The sequence below is a fragment of the Phodopus roborovskii genome, unplaced genomic scaffold (assembly GCF_943737965.1).
Source record: "Phodopus roborovskii unplaced genomic scaffold, PHOROB, whole genome shotgun sequence".
Taxonomy (NCBI): Eukaryota; Metazoa; Chordata; class Mammalia; order Rodentia; family Cricetidae; genus Phodopus; species Phodopus roborovskii.
The window spans coordinates 8,454-29,466 of NW_026125439.1; the positions used below are offsets into that span (position 1 = coordinate 8,454).

The following is a 21,013-nucleotide window of genomic DNA, read 5'->3' on the forward strand; positions in this document are numbered from 1 at the left end:
GAGACACCCCTTGCCTGGTGTCTCGGTTGGGTCTATATTTCTGGAGTTACTGAAGCTTTGAAACTTTAGTGATACTCTGTGAACTACAGCTTCATTATGACCATGCAATTTTTGTTTTTGTGACAGGAAAATGTTCACTTTTGAGTTCTGAGTGCAGCACCCCTCAGCAGACAGATTTTGTAGTCGCCAATTAAAAGATACTGTTCAGCAACTTCCCTGCATGATAAACTAACTTTGTCTCTCTCCAATACATCAAAGAGTATTTATATTAAAATTCCTCCAAGGTATTCATCACCAACTGTGAGACTATGGCTTTGTTGAATTTGTGTTTGCTGTATGAGTTATTGCTGAGAGCTTTGCCTAAAATGTAGTAAAAGAAAGAAAATGAGAATTGTTTTCCACAAAGACTATCAGAAACAGCAGAGATCAAAGCACAGTTCTACCCCTCACTCTGTGCAATAATCTAACTTGTTTAAGATTAAAGAATGATTTTAATTGTCAAACTTTGAAATTTTATTAAATGTTTGTGGCAATGTATTGAATGAATCCCAGACATACATAAATAAACAGGCAGCTGTTTGCAATTTGCATTTTATCAGTTTTGAAAGAGCACAATGTTCTTCCTGCATCTTATTTTCAGAATTGCATCTTATCATCGTTGGCTATCCACTATACACTATGGAGTACTTGAATGTCTCATTCTTTGAATTTTCATTTTTGATTGTAAATCAGGTGATGGCTGGCACTTTTCTCTTTCCTCATCTTTCTCTTCTCTCAACCTCCAGGTTTACTTACTCCCATTTCTTCTCGGCTCTGATAATAAACAAAACACACAAAATATTTTGTTTTCATTGCATTTCGATTTGGGGCATCATCAATTCATATTTCTTTTGTTAATTACCATGAAATCTAAAGGCAAGAACAAAACCGAGCTTAGTGTTCTATTGTTTTTAAATGCCATTAAAGCTTACTAGATTTCTTTTGAAGCATTGCATTTTAGATGGAAGGAGAGATGGAATTAATACAGCATATGAGTCTGCATTTAGGGGACACCCAGAATGAATGGAATGGACATTCTATGATATGGAGACAGGTGCTTTGATTTTCCCTCTGGGTATGTGCCTATCAGGATGGACATGTGTCCACAAAGGAAGGCTGGCAATGAGGATACCGCCAACCACCTTTAGCTTTGATCCCAGATCCCCCTAGGCAGCCAACCCTTTCCTCTCCTCCTCCACTGCAACCATAGCATCCAGCAACATTTTCCCAAAAGACTCCTGGGTCCGTTTACATTCCCTTGGTCTTGGCTGCTGAGCCTCAGAGGAATGGGCAAGTGGTGCTTCCTATTTCTTCCCAGAAGCGATCCATCTGCACACCGGGAAATGTCACAAAGGCTGTTCTACGCCCTAGCAAGAATATGTGTGGGAAGAAGCAGAGGGTGATCTTTCTCTTTTCCTTCTGAGGATGACAGCAACAAGTGGAACTTGGAAGTTACCAGTTTCTCAACCAAAAACAAATTTGCACTATGTAAAATACTACTCATTTTACAAAGTACTTTACAGGCCTTTACAGGCCTTAGATGTAGTGAGATAGTTCTGTGGCACTGACCACGCCCATTGGGGGGTGGAGCCATGGGCGGAGTGACCGGTGGAGGTGAAAGGAGGTCGGAGGGGGCCAGGAAAGGCGCTCTCTTGCTGGCGTGACTTGGACAGGAGAGGATCGGGTTGAATTTCCTGGTGTTCATCTGTCTAGGTTGTAAGTTATTTCTCCCTGAATAAACATCTATTCGGCCTATTTGTTTATCCTGATCCTTATTTACCGCGATACATAGATCTTACATCTAAGTCCCTGTTCTTCCTGAGTGAATAGACCTTTGTACAGAAGTTCAGTAGTAATTTCTTAGTCACTTCCCTTTCATAAATCAGTCCCATTTAGAGGTTTTTCTTGGAGCATTGTTCCTCCCCTAATCTCTGTGCTGCTGTTTCTAATTTCTGGGATGGGTCAAAAAAAAAAAAAAAAATGGTAGCTGCCAAAGACAGAACACATAATTTTGACACAGCTGATGTAGCTGGGTCTTAAGCCAGTTAACCTGCCTAGGGTTTCACAATCTTTAACATGCACTCTTATCACCTGGCCCCTGTTGCTAAGATGAGTTCCTGCCCCAGCAGGTGTAATGTAAGAGATCCCATAATTCTAATGAGCTCCAGGGGATGACACTGCAGCTGCTCCTCAGATTATGCTCTCAGGAACAAGGGTTTGCTTCCCTGGATGCTAGGCTGTGATCTACATATGTCTCTTTCATCTGTTGAGATTACAGCTAGGTACCAGTCTTACCCCAGTAGAGCTCAACAACAAGCATGTCTCCCTGAAGTTCATCCCTGCCCTCGAAACCAATTCACTCCCTGGCCTCCCTCTCTCTCTAGCAAGGGCTGTCTCCCAGTGAAGCCCCACAGGACTGTGTGATGCCTGCCTGTGTAACCTTGACATGTAGACTTCTCTAGAAGCTTCTTCAGCCTCTCCTGTGAGACTGTACCTGCCTTTCCCTTAATATCATGACCCCGAGACCCTGCTGCTCTGCTCCTGAAGAGCAGATGGGAAAATTGTGTGCTACACACAGATGGTGTGTACTCGCATTCTGTAGTAATTTACATCCCACAAATATTTCTACTGCTGTTGCCTAACTATTTGGTTTGGGGGACCACTGATGTACAAAATTAACCACTCTGACAGTATTAGAGCAAAGCACATATCCTTAACATTCCAAACACATCCCTCCCAGAGGAAAACCATAACCAGAAAGGCTGTAACTTAGAAATGCCTAGCTCCTTCAAGGATTTTCATGGTACCCTCACTTTTGTCTTCTCTCTCCTCTCTTCCCTTTAAATTGTGTTTCATCACATGCAACAGTCCAGCCAAAGTTAAGAGAAAATACAGTCAGTTAAATAATCTCTGCAGCATAGTTTGGTTTGCAAGATGAGGGGAAATGGGAGCTGTCGCAGGATGTAAATGTATACCAATCTTGGGTACCAACTTACAGTTGGCATCAAATGAGATTTTAAAAAGTGTTACATAAGCTGTTTACTTTGGAGAAAGGAAAATATATACTCTTCATATGAACCTTATGGAAGGCCTTGGTATAAGAGCTTATGGAGCCAGAACATTTTAAAATTATTAAGATATATCATATTTTAAAATTATTAAGATATTCATTTACAAATTCCCTATCTTAATTATTTCTTCTGAAAGACCCACTTCTGAGGAATAATTTCTATTCACTGTAATTCCTAACAAACAAAGACATCATCCTATTTAGCAAAAGCCGCCCCATGGTCAGAACCTCTACAAATGTCTAACCTGAGATTTGAAACATTCTTGGTCCCTTAGTGAGCTCAGTGTATCGCAAGGGGAAGAATACAGTCTCTTGATAACCACTTTGGTGATCAAATTCATGGACTGATAGCCAATACCAGCCTACATCTGTCTATGGTAAATACAGCAAAGAGAGTATCTTATTCATGCTAAATATGCTCTTATATATCTGCATTGTATTATAACAAAGAGTAGTTTAACATACGCAAGTATTATACTCTCTCTGATGGAAAGGGGAAAAAAAACAGTGTAACCTGATAAATAAAAGACCCCGAAAATAAACAGTATCAAAAGCTTTTCAGATAACACATAAAGAAGTAAAGCTGAACCCATGAAACAAGGCAATATTAACTTGCCACTGTACTAGAGGGTTTACATGCAATGAAGTGGTCTTGAAACTTTTTATTTTAAATGGTTTAAAATCTGTTTCTTGACCTAAGAACTTGTAAGTTATTTCCAGGACTATGTGACACATTACAAGTCACCCATGGGCACCTACCTGGATATATCTTTTCAGTTTTTGAATATGTTTTTGAAAAAGGAATTCTTCTACGCCAGGCTGAACCATTATATGATGTGGACATATGTTTATCTGAGAAAAAATAAAAAAAAAAAAAAAGAAGAAGACAACTACTAGCAAGCATGGCTGAATTCAACAACTGTATTCCAAGAGCATTTCAAAGCCATCAATATCTATCAGCAGTAAAAATTATCCTCCACATTTCCTCTACCATTTGAAAACTAAGTAGGTTTATTAAGGCCGCTTAAGTGATCAGCACACATAGTTTTAGATCTCTCAGTTTGCTCTCCATTTCCTTAACTTAGGCTCTATCCCATGAGGCTAATGTAGAAGGCAGAACTGCATCTGGGTACAGTATTTCACGGCCTTTCTTCTGCAACTGAACGAGCTGTCATACGAATGTTTGGAGAGGCCATGAATTTGAAAAAGAGCAAAGAAGGACTTTGGGGGGTGGGGCTTGGAGGGGCAAAAGGGAAGGGAGAGATGATTTAATTACATTATAGAATCTTAAAAAAGGAACAGAAAATCAATGTTTTGTACAATACATAAGCTACTTGGTAAATATTTTTAAACTTTATTTTAATGACAAGTTGCATTTACTTCCAGGAAATTCCCTCTGTGAAAACAGTGACCACAGAAATTGTGAACTTGAGGCCCCAGGAAGCTGGAGCAGGTACACACACACACAGAGAGAGAGAGAGAGTCTATAAAGACATGCTTCTGTCTACTCCCTAACACTGTTAGATTTGCATTCTCAGGATTATTACCTCACATCTATAGTTCCCAGAGTTTGAGTCATAACGCTATCAAGAATTTTCTTTGTTGTGTCATTTCTGTGTGTTGACATTGCATGAATGAGGCACAGCAGTGTCCAGTATAGTTGCTGGCACATTCAGTCCACACAGATCTAGACCTTAGCAATACATTGTGCTAGTATGCATTTTTTTTCATTGCTACCACAGTATTACAGAAAAAAAGTAGCATAATAGTATGACGATACAATTAAAACAAGTTTCTTCTAGGTGTATACTCATGTTACACACATCCATACACCACTGTATCCTAAAACAATTAAAATGAAACATCTACTTAAGTTGTTAAAGACAGACAGAATCTTTGCCTACATTTCCAGAAGTTCTCGACAGCTGGAACTCACAAACTGCACTGTGAAAACACAGCCACACCGTGAATTACAGAGAACAGAACGGCATTCTGTTCAGTCAAGAAAACTGAAACCCAACTTCAAAAGAGCAAAATTCAGCTAAAGCAGCAAGAAAAAGAAATTCTCCCCTGTGGCCGTGTACTTCCTGACATACACCATGCCTTTTTCCCCTTCCATGATGAAACTATTTAGAAGGGCATGGTGGGAGAGACGAGAGATTGTCAGAAATATTGCAGTTAACCCTCAAACCAACCCTTTCAGAAAGTAATCATGACGTCCTCAAGAATAGACAGGGGGCGGTAATCTGACAGCCATAATTGAACAGTGCACTTAGTGGAACAAGAAAATGTCAACTACATAAAAATGATCCTCCCTAGAGAAATAAAACTACCCAGGGCGAACGAAGTGCAATGCATGGAGGCAGATCTCTGAGGAGGTATGGTGTCACCTCATCTGCACCCAGAGCGAGTATTCTTCCCATATCCTTTAAATCATGTGCATGACTTCTCAGTATTGAAGATGTTACAATGGTGCCAGTGGAGATCAGCTTTCCATGGGGGAAATGCCACACTAGGGCTAAGCGCAGTCAAGAACGAACCACATGAATAAAGAACCTCACCTGGACAGAGGTTAAGTTTGGGTTCCTTGTTGACATCAGCTTTGTTGTAGGACCCACTTGTGGGCCTGCTTCGGGGAGGGGTGTTCAGTGTGACAGTCCTTACTGAATCTCTTTGGACATGCATATAGGAGTCGTTCTCAGCATTTCGGTTCTTATTATGGTGATGGTAACTCATTTTATGTTTGGGATTTGGGGTGTGTCCTGCTGTAAATCAAACAGGTAGAGATGAGGGGTGAAACAAGCCAGTCTCTCACATAAAGCACGGGGTAGCAAAAGAGAAGAAAACCTAAGCTAAAGGATGGCATTCGAGAGAAAAGCTAGGTTAACCTTCAACGTAGACTTCAAGTTATATGGTAATAATTTTTCCTTGGAGTGGGAAATATTTAATATTTCATCTCTATGAAAACCATAAGTAGAAACACCAAACACTTGGATATTCTACCTCTCCGCATTCCAGAGCCAGGGAAAGTTCTTTGGTCCATCATAAATCCATTTTCTTTTCTTCACACCTTTAAAATGAGGCTTCCTCACTGGCTGGACATCATTCACTTGGAGAAGATACAAATTTTTACAGTTTTAAGAGATGCTTTTATCTGAAAATGACTGAGATAATAATTACCCATCTGTGCATTCTCATGTCAAGCAAAAATGTGCCACTCTACAACTAGCTTTTAGAACAAAGAGTGACTGGTTTTTTAAGTGTCAAAAAAATATTCCCTCTTGGAAATGCATTAATGAGAAAAAAAGAAAAACCTTCAATAAGTTGCTTTCTTTTAAAAGATGTTTTTTATTGTTCTCCAAAGGAATGCGTGGGCTCCTTAACATAAAAGTGCACTCCAATCATAGTTATAAATCCAAACATAATGCTATTTCAAGGTCGTAATTGTGATCTCCAAAATAAATCTTTTTGTACTTTATAAGCCCGAACTACTATTTCTTAATGAGTTAGGTTAATGCACAAAGCACTTTTGTTGAATGTCACCCATCTTAAAGTGTTACCGCTTGAATACACAGATAGTTTGGTAGGGGCGAGGCTGACGGCAACAAAGTGTAAGCGTCCAGTCGTACACGTCTTACATGTTATGTGGATATACTCATGCTAAAAAGTCTGCATGCATTCTCAGCTTTCAAAACTTTCTAAGGAATAGTTTTCAGAGATTCTTAAGCCAGTTTTGTAGAGGCATTTTGATATTTCCAAATGGCTACACGGAAAAGGCGTATCAGTGTACACCCTACTTAGCTCGTCAGTAGGCTAACGAGTCTGTGTTTGCCTTAGCTCCCAAACTTAAGTGTTAAGCCCTCAGAATCTTCACCTCACCCCCATACCTCACTCCCAAACTCCCACACCTCAGATTCCAACATCCAAAGTTATAACTAGTACTATTAACATGAGTTTCCTGGGGGAAGTTATTGTGGGTCTCCTTCAGTGCTTCAGAGCCAAGAATATCAACATGAGTTCAGCAAATGAAACAGCGGGAAGGAGGGCAGGAACGAGGCAGATCCCAACAGAGCAGCAGCTCTGAGCACCAACACCCAGAGAAGCCACACAAGAGGAAAATGATCCGCAACAATTGCAAAGCTGCAGATACATTCCACGGTGAGCAAAAACTAACGTGCTGTGCCAATGACCTTCTGCACAGACAGCTTGCTATTATTTTAATATGTACCTTAAACTGGTGGATATAATTTGCCAGGGCCTATATCACAATCTGTACTCTGGATTTAGAAGGCAGATATTGTTCACTCACTACTTCAAATGCCAGACTTTTAAAACCACCACCCCCTTCTTCCTTTCCTTTTTCAGACTTTATTGGAAATAGGAAAATTACACCCATAATAATATGACAACCAAATGCCAGATCTGAAAGCAATGGAAGTACTGTCTTACTGGAAGAGGGGCTTTCCCGGCACTTGATGCTGATGTTCTCGGTAGCATTTAATACATGCGTTGTCGGGACTAGGCGAGTAGTTAGGGGCGCTTTGGATGTAGACTGTCCTTGCTTTCTTCTAAAGCAAATTAAGAAAGGAAAATGTCAGTATTAGGGCACTGGAGACATGCTCAGCAGTTAAGAGCACCTGATGCTCTACTACCAGAGGTCTCAACACCCATACGACAGTTCGAAACTGTCTCTAAACTCCAGCACCAGGGTTCCGATGCCCTCTTCTGACTTCAGTGAGCCCTGCATGCTAGTAGTTCGAAGACATGTATGGCGGCAAAAATGCCCATACACACAAGATTTTAAAAAACAAAGAAAGAAAACGTTAAAAATGTCAGTATTAGTAAAAGAAACAGTTCAGATGGGCACACCTACTGTGTATGTATGTCATTTTCTAGAATGAATGGTTAAAATTGTCTAATTGCCACACTATCCCTCAAGTACAGATAAAACTTTAAAAACTCTAAAACCGTAGCTATCATTGCAATGCACAAGTGGGACTTCTGTGTTTTGACATCTCCTTGAAATTTTTAAGTGAACTGTATATTCTACCGGGAATAAGCCCATTTAGGTGCTCAAGACACTTTCGACAGGAACACATGTTCATTTGCTCTGTGCTCAGCAGAGGGATTCTCCAATAATATCTCCACAATTATAAGAATGTTGCACTTCACCTAATAGCCAGTAGCCACCTGTGTCTATTTACTACTTGGAGTGGGGGCTAGTGCAGTTGAAAAGCTGAATTTAGAACTTTATTAATTACAATTCAATTTAGGCACTCACGTATAGCTAGCTAGTGCCCCCCAAATTAATATACTGGAGTTCCCCCCACCCCGCCCCAAGAATTTGATGGATTAGGGGAAAAGTTAACTCTGAATATGAGACAGATTTACATATAATTTTCCACTAAGTAAGTTGACACAGATGTCTTTTCCTACTCGTCTGTCTGTCCACCGCAGCATGCCCAGCTGCAGACTGGCAGAGTAACACAAGACTTTTGAGCAGACAGACATCTGTCTGGAATATTCACAGGTTGTTGTTGGCAACACAAGAATGAATCTCTTCAAAATGTTCGTGAATAATGCTTCTAAGCAGATTCAGTCATTCTGTTTTAAGTTGCTAAAAAATAAAACATTGGAAGGTCTTGGCATTGCCATTTAAGGGGCCCAATAATTTTACATGTGAAAGATGACTCCTTGGATTGTCACTGTCCAACCGATGAACTTCCCACACTAGGAAACGACTATAAAACTGAAAACAATTAAGTGCACAGTCAGTTTAGAGCCTTGGGCCTCTGGTGTCCTATTCAGCACCTTTTTGATTACGTTTGGTTTCCATAACAACTGAGATGTCCATTTAATTTATCTACCCAAAGTACAGATGGGTCAGTTTTATAACGTGGTTCATTACCTTTGGCATTTGAACATTTTGAGGTGATTTCTTTCACTTTAGCTAATGCCTCACTTTCATCAACTCCAAGAAATACGATCCTCTGTGGAACATAGCAGTCACCTCCTAGAATAGAACGTTCCGTCAAGGGTGGCAATAGTGACAAGAGACACGTGACTAACTTTCAGTACAGGAATGATATTCACAATGTCCCTTTTGGCTTTTGTTTACACATGTCTCAGGTTATGCTATTCACACATCGCTGTCGATGCATGTTCTATCACAGCTGCTTAGGTTAGTGCATGTGTATTAGCTATGTTATTTGAATGACCAGTATGTAAGCTTACATATAGGTAATTGCAAGAGAATTCACACATTCAACAAAATTAATTTCCCTCCAACATAGCAATCTTTAGAGATAGTTATAGTGAATGTAACTTACCCTTCATTTGAAATCTCCAGATATATGGAAAGCAGTTATGTTTTCCTTAAAGGTCTTCTTTTCAAGGTAAATACACATATTAGCTTTAAATACTACAAATAAGATTCATAGTTCATTCACCATGCAATTTATTCTATTGAGCAAAAGCAAAAAAAAAAAAAAAAAAAAAACAAAAGAAATAAAACAAAACAAAACAAAAAAAAAAACATTTTTCAGGCTGGCTCAGTGGGTAAGAGCACTGGCTGCTCGGCTGCTCTTCCAGAGGGCCTGGGTTCAATTCCCAGCATCCACATGGCAGCTCTCAACTGTCTATAACTCCAAGATCTGACACCCTCACACAAACAAATGTACACATGAAATAAAAATAAATTTCAAATAAATAAGTGTGTGTGTGTGTGTGTGTGTGAGAGAGAGAGAGATGTGTTTATGCACACATTCATATATTGTCCTGTCTACAGTTCCCATCTTGCTTCTCTCTGTGTGTGTATTTGTGTGTGTGTGTGTGTGTGTGTGTGTGTGTGTGTGTGTGTGTATGTTTTAGTAAATGGAGATTAATACAGAGACTCACAAGTAGCTGGTGTGGGAAAACTAAGAGATGACAGAGTGCTCAACTCAGAAGGTAACATCTGTATCACACTCCTTCAATCCAATGCTCAGTGATCATGTAAAAGCAGGAAGAAGGCAGAGGTAGTGGATATCTGCAGCAAAACAGTATTTCTCTGACAAGGCAGCACCATCACACACACACACACAGAACCTATGACTCATGCCCAAGACCAGCATTAAGATCAGGCCAACCAAAATCCCAGCATGGATGACAGAGGGGCACCCCTAGAGGAAGAGCTATTGGAAAGTGAAAGATGCTGAGGTATAGGGAGTGAGTTTTTCTTCAGAGAGGTGATCCTAGAGAGGCCACCTATATTCAAAAGAAACGGCCCTACGCCCATGCACACAGAAGGAGACCAAGTGCACTCTGAGTTTTCACAAATGTCACATGAAGCTAAGAGGGGAAACAGAAAGGAACTGGGAGGGAGCCAATCAGGGCAGATTTTACGGAGACATCGTATGCAGGCATGGGACCCTCAAAGAATAAAAAAAGCAGCACTGAAAAAAAGTAGCCTAGTCAGAAATCTCAGCATGCCTGCGAGGCACAATCTGCAGTGTCACCTTCCCAGGGTGGAGAGGTCTTAATGACTACTCCAATGAGCTCTTAGGAGTGATGGCCTTGTCTTTGGAATGACCACTGTAACTTGAAAGAAAGGACAATGGTGTCCCTTTCAATAAAACATCAAAACCACATGGTACATACAGCTGGTGCACTTGCCACCCACGGAGAAGCTGCTTCTGGATGGGAAAACAACTTCAGCCAGACATTTTGCAGTATTTTATTTGCAATGTCCAGCATCTAATTAAAACTAAGAAGGGGTACTAGAAAACACACACATTTACCAAAACCAGAGGAAACTGAAAATTATCTAAGTACTATAAAACAGCAAGGTAGAAAAAAATAACAGCATGCCTATTACAACAAAAAAAAAAAATAGATTCAGAATTTTAGGTGGGGAATTCTTTGAAAGGTCAAAGAGCAACTCATAATAAAAAGCAAACTCTAAGTGGTATTGAGATAGAACAGCTTGACCAAAGAGAAGTCAAGGTAGACAATAAGCTCACGAAAATGTGTTCAATGCCATTGACAACTGGGGAAATGGGAATTAAAATGGTAGTGAGGTATTGCCAGCTATCCAACAGAAGATCTAAATTTAAGGGAGGGATAGCCACAGGCTGGGAACCAAGTCTGTTTTCTGCACTTCTGGTGCTTTTCACAAACACCACACAGAGTGGTGAGAAATTTGAATTCTCAGCTGCATGCATTGCTTACTGAGGTCGAGCGAGGTGACAGGCTCAGCATTCTTGTGTTTCCATGCAGGGATAAGGCACAGGATGGTGCTTTCAGGGGGACAAAGCAACATCATGCTATTTCTCTAATGCAGGGGAAGCTGCAAGGGATCCGAAACCTAACAGAGGCTGTGTGTGTGTGTGTGTGTGTGTGTGTGTGTGTTCAGAAACAAATGCATCCATATATAGAATATGTTTTTGAATAGGTACATGTAAATGCACATATGCACTATCTCCTTATATGTACATGGATGTATATGTATATGGATGTATATGGATGAAAATCACAGCAAGCCAAGCCAGGTGTCGGTGGCACATGCCTTTAATCCCAGCACTGAGGAGGCAGAGGCAGGCGGATCTCTGTGAGTTTGAGGCCAGCCTGGTCTACAGAGAGAGTTCCAGGACAGCCTCCAAAGCTACACAGAGAAACCCTGTCTTGAAAAAAACACAAAAAAAAAAAAAAAAAAAAAAAAAAGACAATCACAGCAATGTCTAACTAAGAGTTACTGCAACATTCAACAATGTAGATTATGTCTATTACAATTCAACTTAAATGCTAAACTAAAATACTCAAACTGAAGGAGCCCAAACTTTTTTAAATAGCAATTTAAAAAATGTAAAACTAAACTGTGGGGGCAGAGATCAAAGTAGGGAGGTGACAATTACCTTTGCCTTAGTGATTGCTAATAAAAAGCTGATATAAATGATATTGGGATATAATAGAACTTGACAAAACAGGTAGCTGATGAGTTCATGAAAAATATATAGCTACATAGTGTGAATTTCTTTCCCAAGCTATATACGTCAGAGTAGAATGCTTCACTAAATTTAAAGTTCAAGAAGACATTTAAAATGATGAAATCAAAAACAATGCTTCATATGCTTAAATCAAATATGGACTCAGTAGCTACAACTGTAAAATTTACCATTTTCCTCTCAAGATGTTCTATCAACTATTTAAAAGACTCAAATGAGCAATTTAGTACATGCACACACCCCAGGGATGTTTGTAACGGAGCAAAGGTCATTACAATAACTGGACGATCGCCAAGCATCACTGTGTCAGGAAGCCAGTCTCCCAGGAGACTGAGAGGCTTAGCATCCTTAAGCAGCTAATTATTCACAGTATTAATAGAACAATGAAAGCACAAGGTCATTCTCACATTTCCTAAGTCTCAAGCAAGCCAGAGATACATATGAAGGAAGCCAATGATTTTTACTTAAAAGGGTTAGGGTATCAATGACTGAAAATAACTTCTTCCTAACCAAAACACCAAGTGGCTTAGTAATATTTTGCCAAAGTATAAAAGTCTTTCTCTCACGAGAGCTGGAACCTGTTGCTTCAAAGTAACCAGTGATGCTGCGGGTCTACTGCACATGCAGTGAAGGAAAGAGGAGGAGGAGGAAAAGAAGAGGGAAGGGGGAAGAGAAGAGGAAAGATTGAAGTTAGCATACGGGGGCAGGGAAGGTGGAGAGAAGGCTAAAAGCGGGTGGAAATGAGGCTAGTGGAGAGCATTTCCAACATGCTCCAGCTTTGATGGTGTATGCTGGCTCTTCTCAGTCTCCTTTGGTCTTGGACATACACTCTTCCTGTCAGTATTTTCTCTGCATCACAGAAAGGTGTCTACATCGTCTCAAGAAATTAGTATTTCTAACAGAGGATACATTTTTCCCATATGCTAAGACGCAGTAGTCTTAAAATATTTAAGCTATGATGAACAATGATAGTGTGTGTCTCGGAGTATATTTTATGTACATATACTCAAATATAGCTGCCTTAACTTTCTCCAAGTTTTTATTAACCTCCTTCCCTGCACTTTGGATCTATGTTAGCATATTATTGCATGAGCTTATTATCTGAATCGTATCTGAAGTTGAGCATGCGCACAACCACACCAGATTTCTCATAATGAGATGGAAACTGGAATGTGCAGCCCTGTATGTGGAGTGTAAATTCTCTTAAGGCATTTGGTATAGATGCCCATAAAATGGCTCCCTTCTTCTTGCCTCAAGGTCAGAGAGTTCAAAACTGTCCTTAATAAGTCAAAAGACCTACAGGCCCAAGGTTTAGCTACTGTTTCAGCCCTGGTAGAGGATGTCTTATCTAAATAACAACAGACTTGGGCTCAGGTGTGTTTGCTCTTGACCCTCGGGTGTGGCTACCAAATGCCTGGAGGATTGAGAGAAGTAAGTCTGTTTGCTCCTTATACAAGATAACAGAAGTCTTCTGCCAAGTTCCTCTTTTGGGATACTTAAGAATGTTGAAAATTAAACTTGGGGCATTCATTATTCGCTGGATTGCCCTTCTGACTCTATCCTGTGTTTCTGTCTTCTTTGCGTCTTTATCTGCCTTTTCCACACTCTTCCTGCCTGGTACGGACCAGGCAAGTCAGCTGATTCTGACCAAAGGCCCACAAAGATAGGTTCCCACAAGATGCCAGCCTTTCATGACATCTTATTTTGTGATGTATCTCCAAACCTTGCATCAGACAGGAAATAGAAAAACATCAATGACAAAAACTTAGCTCTGGGAGTAACACATTGGGAACCATCTAACTTACCTCCATTTTCAAAGACAGCAATGTCAGTCCTTGGTTTCCTATCCAATGATGTCTTTGCCTCACCAGGCCTTTCCAAGAGGCTAAACTTTGTTGGAACTGTAAGACCATCCCCTACAATGGAGAAATAAAAAGTCACTCCAGCAAACTTTATGTTATAATTAACATTGTGATAGAACTCACAGTGATGGTTAAGTAGCTTAAACATTACTATATACAGGATTTGCATGGTGATCTGGTGAACTATATATAAGCACATTTTTAAATGACGAAAAAAGCAGAAATTTATCATCCTATTTGGGTTGATAACTAAATGGCAATATGAGGTTTAAACAATCTTACACTATTGCGCGAGGGCAATATCTTCAGTTTATTTGGTGTTATATTGTAACGAATTCAAAATATTTCTTTTGTTTCTGCCACTTCATGATTAGTTTAGCAAACAGTATTAAAGCCATTATTACTGATATTTGATACTTAAATTATTCTCTGAGTTTTCATTGTATATATCCAAATAATCTACTTGGAAAATAAACTGTTGGCATCAGGGCCTAAAGCAGTGTGGGCTTCTGGATTGGATAGCATACAAGAAAGAATGAATTCACTTGGTGGATATCAGTGACCATACCTGATGAAGTCTGGCAGGTGGGTGGGGGTTGGGGGACATAAACAATAACACTTTTTCCACAGGAAATCACCTCGTCTTAATATTTGTGCTATGGTTAGGTAAAAGTGAAAAGCATCATATCTTCATTTGCCACAGTTCAGAAAATAGTAATGGCAGTGTTCATATTTACTCTGATAGTAAGTAAAAGCCCAGAAGTAGTAAAATATTTGCATTGACTGACTGACTAAGTCAGCAGTTCTCAACCTGGGTCACTACTCCTTTGGGGTCAAACAAACCTTTCACAGGGGTCACCTAATACCATGAGAAAACACAGATATTTGCAAAACAATTCATAACAGTAGCAAAATTACAGTTACAAAGCAACAACAAAAGTAATCTTCTGGCTGAAGGGGGGGGGGGTCACCACAACATGAAGAACTGTATTAGAGGTTCGCAACATTAGAAAGGTTGAGAACCACTGATCTAAGCGAACAGGGAATTCAGTACTTAACTTTTGAAAGCACCACAAGGCGTTATTTATCTGCCTGCAAATGTATATGCATGGTTTGTCCTATAAACTTCCGTTTTTAAATTTGACGGGTAACTTTGTGTTGTGTTTAGGCTTGTTTTTAGGTTTCTGGCATCTGGTTAGTACAGGCTCCACCTTCTGATGGACTATTGCTGCCACCTTCTGCCAGCCATTTCGCAGCTTGCCACATGCAGAGGGAAATGTTCTGTATCTGTCCAATCATCCTCCGCCTTCCTAGTTTCTTTCCTCTGTTCTCCTTTCTCTCTGCTAGCCCTTCTGTGTGCCCTCCCTCCTTCCTGTCCTCTAGAGGATCCGGAGCGATTAAATTCTCTTTCTACTGCTTTTGTATGTGCACAAGCTCACTCTGAAATAAACTTTAAATGCTTGTGAACTGTACCTCAAGGTCCTGCTTTTCTAACGCAATATGATGCTCTTTGTCTTGTCTTCAAGGACAAGATGCTGACCAGAAGCAAAACTCAGACCTGCTTAAAGGGAATGTATCGTGAAAGAAAGAGCCCAGGATTTGCCCATCAAAACTGCCTTAAAATCGCTTGACACGCAAAAAGACATTCACTCGGCAGACTGCTACTCTGCTGCTGACTTCATTTTTGCCACCTCACTTTTGTCCATCGTGATCTGGGTTGTTACCCTTTCCATCCAAAACACAACAGTGAGTCCCGTTACACAGAGAGGTGTACTGCAGACACAGGGAGGCAAATTATTTACAGAATCCCCGTGTGGAGTGAGAGTCGCCTGTGCCTCTTAACAGCAGCCTTTCGTGGGAAATTTGGGTCACCAGTAAAAAGCTTCCTTCCTCACTCTCCAAACAGATGCATGATTTATCATTTAATCCTGCCCTGGTGGGCACTGTACAAAATAAATCGGGGTCTACACATGAAGTACCACTTACATGTGACCCTGATTATTAGCATCTCATTTCTTACCTTCTTGCAATTCACTGCCATTTTCCAAAGGCTTTTCTAACTCCTTTTCCACTGTGGGAGCTACGCTTTTTGATGACGACACGTCTGGAGAAGCATGGAATCTATAGTATTCACCTAAACTTCCGCAAGAAGAGAATGGTCAGCATGTGGGAACATATCAGTCAACAGAAAGTTCACAAATGTTTCCTTTCTTACCAGATTTGTAACACATCTCCTTTATTGCTCTTTTCTCTTCAATTTCTTCAGGGGTCTTTGTCCATACACTAGAAGCATCTATAGGATATACGTTTTTAAAATTAAATTGTCCCAAATCCAAATAATCTGAAAATTTATAAATCAGAAAGAAAAACCCCAAATATTGTTTTCATGGATGAACCATTCATCTAACCTTTGAAATAAAAAAAAATGTACAAACTTCTATTTCCAAATGCCTACATGTTTAGTATTTGAAAGAATCATCAAAGAGAAATTATACATTCTGTGCTCTGTATTCTAAAATGAGAAGCTGAAAGCACAGACTTGAGATAATGTATGGTAGAGCATGTGGGCACGAGAGAGGAAGAGATGATACCTGGCCAAAAAAAAAAAACAGTGAAGAGCTCTGTACTTTCCTAAGCACAGAAGCTATGGCAGTCAGTACCCACAGAAAGATGCTGGGTAGAGACAAAGGAAATTTCCTTTTTCCGGTGTTCATCTGAAGTTGATCTGAACGGCCCCACTGTGCTGTGAGGATGCGTAAAGAAAGGGAAGGATCATGATGCAGAACACACAGGTCCTAACTCTGTCCATATCTCTCTACAGAATATCATGCATGATGTAGATGGCAGATAGTACTTTATCAATTACAAGCTGTTCCCTGGGTCCTTAAACTTCAAATGAGTAAATGTCATGGGAGATAGATGCATGAATATCAGTGTCACAACAGTGTTCTGTTATGAGGCTATCTGTACGTCTGTAAGTACATGCACTTGAACATGACATATGCATCCCAGCCACCATATGACAAAATGTCTTAGTCCAAAGAAGCATAAGCATGTGTAGAAAGAGAATAAATTAGAAAATATAATTCATTTCTTTAATAATATTATTATTTTCTCAACAAGATCTGATATTGCAGCCTAAGCCACTAATAATAGTTGTTAAGCATGTAGAAAATACTGTGGGGTTTTACATGTGTACTATAATCCAAAAAAAAGGGGGGGTACTAACCATTTTGTTCCTCTTCCTCTTCCTCCTCCTCCTCCTCTTCTTCGAAGTTAGTTTTTAAAACTAATGGATTATGAATGGGTCGCGATACATTCTCCATGGGTTTCAAAGGTTCCTGACTCTGGTTTGGGGGTGGATTTCCTTCCTGACTTTCTTTCTGTAGGTGGTATCTGCAGAGAAAACACAATGTTTTTGTCTTTTTCAACCGCTGTTACTCATATATTTGGTGACCAATCATTTGCTGTTACTTTTTTTTTTTTTTTTAACTTCTAAAAAAAAAAAAAAAAAAAAAAACAGAAATGGTCTCATGTCCTCTGGATGTGATAAAACTGTTGGACTCATCAGATCATGGTAGCTATGGTTATCTGAACAAGATCTGCTCAAAATCAAGCCAGTGAACATCCCAGAACGGAGGGGTAGGGGTTCCAAGGGCCCTTCCCTAACTGAAGAGCTTGACAGTTAATGATTTCTGAAGATGGAAACATGATTTTTCCTTATCAGTGTGGCCCTTGGTAGGTTGATCACACTCCAGTGGATTGCCACTGATCCATGAGTATATATATATATATATGATCGCGATGGGTTGTTTAAAACCTAACAAAACAAAAAACAAAAACAAAAACAAAACAACAACCAAAAACTGTGACTGGAAAGATGGGAGGTGAGGAGTGGATCTAAGAGCTGTTAGGGGAAGTGGGTGGTGAATATTATCAAAATATACTATATAAATGTCTTAAACAACAAAATATTATATTTAAAAGAAAATAATTAATAAGAAAAGAAGAAGGAGCTGGAGGGAGCTCAGCAACTGAGAACACCGACTGCACTTGCAGAAAACCCAGGTTTAATTCCTAGCACTCACATGCCAGTTCTTGCCTGGAACTCCAGCCCTAAAGGGATCCAACACCCACTTATGGCCTCTGCAGGCACCAGGAACATAAGTTCAGGCAAAATTATACTAACAAAATAAATGCAGTTTTTAAAATATCATCTTCTTAAAAAGAAAAAAGAGGAACAAGGCCTTTTGTATCCAATCTTGGCCTCAAACTCACATTCATCTGTGGCCAGGCTGGCTTTGATTATCCTGCTTCTACTTCCCCCAAAACTGGGGATACAGTTGGGTAACACCACCTGTGGTTTAGAGGAGCTGGGGTTTAAAGCCAGGCCTTTCTGTATGTTAGCAGGCACTTTACCGACTGTGATAGAGCCCTGTCCCCTTAAACCATCATCTTCTTAATTAATTGTATATTAAAATGTTTCCCTTATCTTTAGAAAGATTAGACCAATTTAATTAATAGCAACATTCTGTCAGCAACTAAGGGGAAAATGCCATTTGCTATATACTCTGTCATTGTGATGAACCGGATGATGAGTTCACACATTTTGTGTGGTATGTCACTATGCATTTGGTCTTTGGCTTAGGGTGGCTCAAATTTACAGTGCTGTGAACTGACAGGCATTGAGCAGAAACTACACTTGGTGCTCTGGATTTTAATCTCCTCTCAGGATGAGAATATTCTCAGGACAATCCCTTTGATACCGGGCAGTGCCTGTGAGCACAGATCTGTGTCACCAACACAATGGAAAAGCAAAAAGGACTCTGTCTACAGTGTACTTGGAACTACAGGAAGGTGCTCTGGTGGGTTGGGAGTACTCAAGTTTCAGCTTAGGACAGGTTGATTGAGATATACCCCTAGTGGAAACCGAGAAGTTGTAAGTGCAAACTGATCACAAGTGTTACTTTTAGCTACGAAAGAGATCTGTAAGAGGAGAGTGACTTTACTAGTTTGTTTCAGTTTTGAGACATGCAGTCCTGCCTGGGTTGGCCTGAAGCTCACGTATATGCAGCTGAGGATCACCTTAAACCTCGAATCATTTTCCTTCCACTTCCTCCCAAATGCTAGGGTTATAGGTAATTAGGGGGAGCAGGAATAGCAAGCACTGTTCTACTAAGATCCATCCTCAGCCTAACACATTTAACAACTACAAAGAGAAACACTATAAGGCAGTGCCTGCAATGCAATTGTATACATGTCCAAAAGAACAAAGGCTTCATCAGCTCTATCCTGGAGAAGGAATTAAGTTTGCTAGTCAGCTAACTTTAAAATTGGCAGACTCCATGGCTAGAATGAACTGAATTCGAATGCATGAGGGAGCGTGGTGATCACCGATAGTAATTGTGAACATGTCTGCTTCCTCCGTTTCTGAACTTTTGACAACAGTAAGTCACTTTCTGGTAATGTCTCCATCCTCCTTCCATAACTTTGCCAGTCTGAAAACTTCGCAATCTTACGCCTTCTGCTTTCGCTTTTGTTTTAAATTCCATTTTTAATTGGTTTCCCCCCTTTCGTACGCCACAATAAACAGTCAAGAGGAAGCCTAAAGTACCTTGAGCATGTAGTTGTTTCTTCTGCAGGCTATTCTAATTTATCATCTGCCTTCCTTTGTCTTAGAGCATGCCTACAGTTCAGCTGGGGTCTTTGCAATGTTTCCTGTTTGAGTCCCGGATCGTATCAGAATGCCCTTTACCTCACATGTCTCTTTCAGCATCGCGATCTTGACCACTTAGGTGGTTTCTAAAGTCTCCTCCTACAGTTCTTCACTCCTTCCGAGTCTTTTCTAGAACTGCCTTTAAAAGTTCATTCACAGGAAATCAGGCTTTCCCTAGCATTGACTTCCAATGGTAACTATGATGGTAGCAATGTTGAGTAATAGGTATGAAGCTGCTGAGGTTTGGAAACAACCGCATGGCACAGACACCATTGCTGCATCCTACAGATGAGATGACCCTGCCACAGAGAGTTGCCCAAGGTTACGTTGACAAGTGTGTCAGTCAAGCTGAGATTCCAACCCCGTGTAAACTGTAGTGAGTGATCTTTGGTGTTTCTGAAGCAACAGTAGTTTGTGGAAAGACAGTTCGGAGCCAAGAAATAGTGAAGGAAAGCCTGCACCTGAGATCAGCCCTGTCTGTCCTTAATCTCTTGGATTACAGAAGCCCCAAATTTCCCTTTTGTTTTTCCTTTTTTAAATTAATTTTCATTTAAGTTGAAAACAATCTCATTTTACATACCAATCCCAGTTCCCTCTCCCTCCTATCCCCTCCACCAATCCCCCATCCACTCCCCAGGGAGGATGAGGCCTACCTTGGGGGATCATCAAAGTCTGTCACATCATTTCATCATTTGGGGCAGGTTCTAGTCCCCCCTACCCCCCACCCCTCCACCTCTGTGTATCTAGGCTGAGAAAGCATTGCTCCATAGGAACGGGCTCCCAAAGCCCATTCATGCACCAGGGATAAATACTGGTTCCACTGCCAGGTCATGATCAGGGAGCCTGGTTTGGTCCTATGCTGGCTCCCCAGCTGTCAGGCTGGGGTCTGTGAGCTGTCTCTGTGGGTTTCCCTAGCATGGTCTTGACCCCTTTGCTTATCCCTCTACAACTGGATTCCAGGGGTTTGGCTCAGTGCTTAGCTGTGAATCTTTGCATCTGCTTCCATCAACTACTGGGTGAAGGCTCTAAGATGACATTTAAAGTAGTCATTGGTCTCATTATCTGGGAAGGGCATTTAAGGTATAGCCTTTCCACTATTGCTTAGGTTCTTAGTTGGGGGGTCATCCTTGTGGATCTCTGGAGATTTCCCTCTAGGAAAACTTAATATAAATGAATTTCCAGCTTAACATGATTAACTAATATCTAAGATTTCCCAGGGTAGAATTGTAAGAGGTAATACAATGCTCCTCTGTTAAGTGTGTGGTATTGGTAAATGAAGTAGAAGATTTTTGGTTTCATGGAGTTTTTATTCTACAAGGAAGCATTAGACAATAAGCAGTGCACA

At 40.4% G+C, this 21,013-nt stretch overlaps 1 pseudogene; it reads right to left on the reverse strand.

Annotated features, from left to right (window-relative positions):
- Positions 1-457: 457 nt before the first annotated feature.
- On the reverse strand, positions 458-19,728 carry LOC127215316 (uncharacterized protein C12orf50 homolog; annotated as a pseudogene).
- Positions 19,729-21,013: the final 1,285 nt, after the last annotated feature.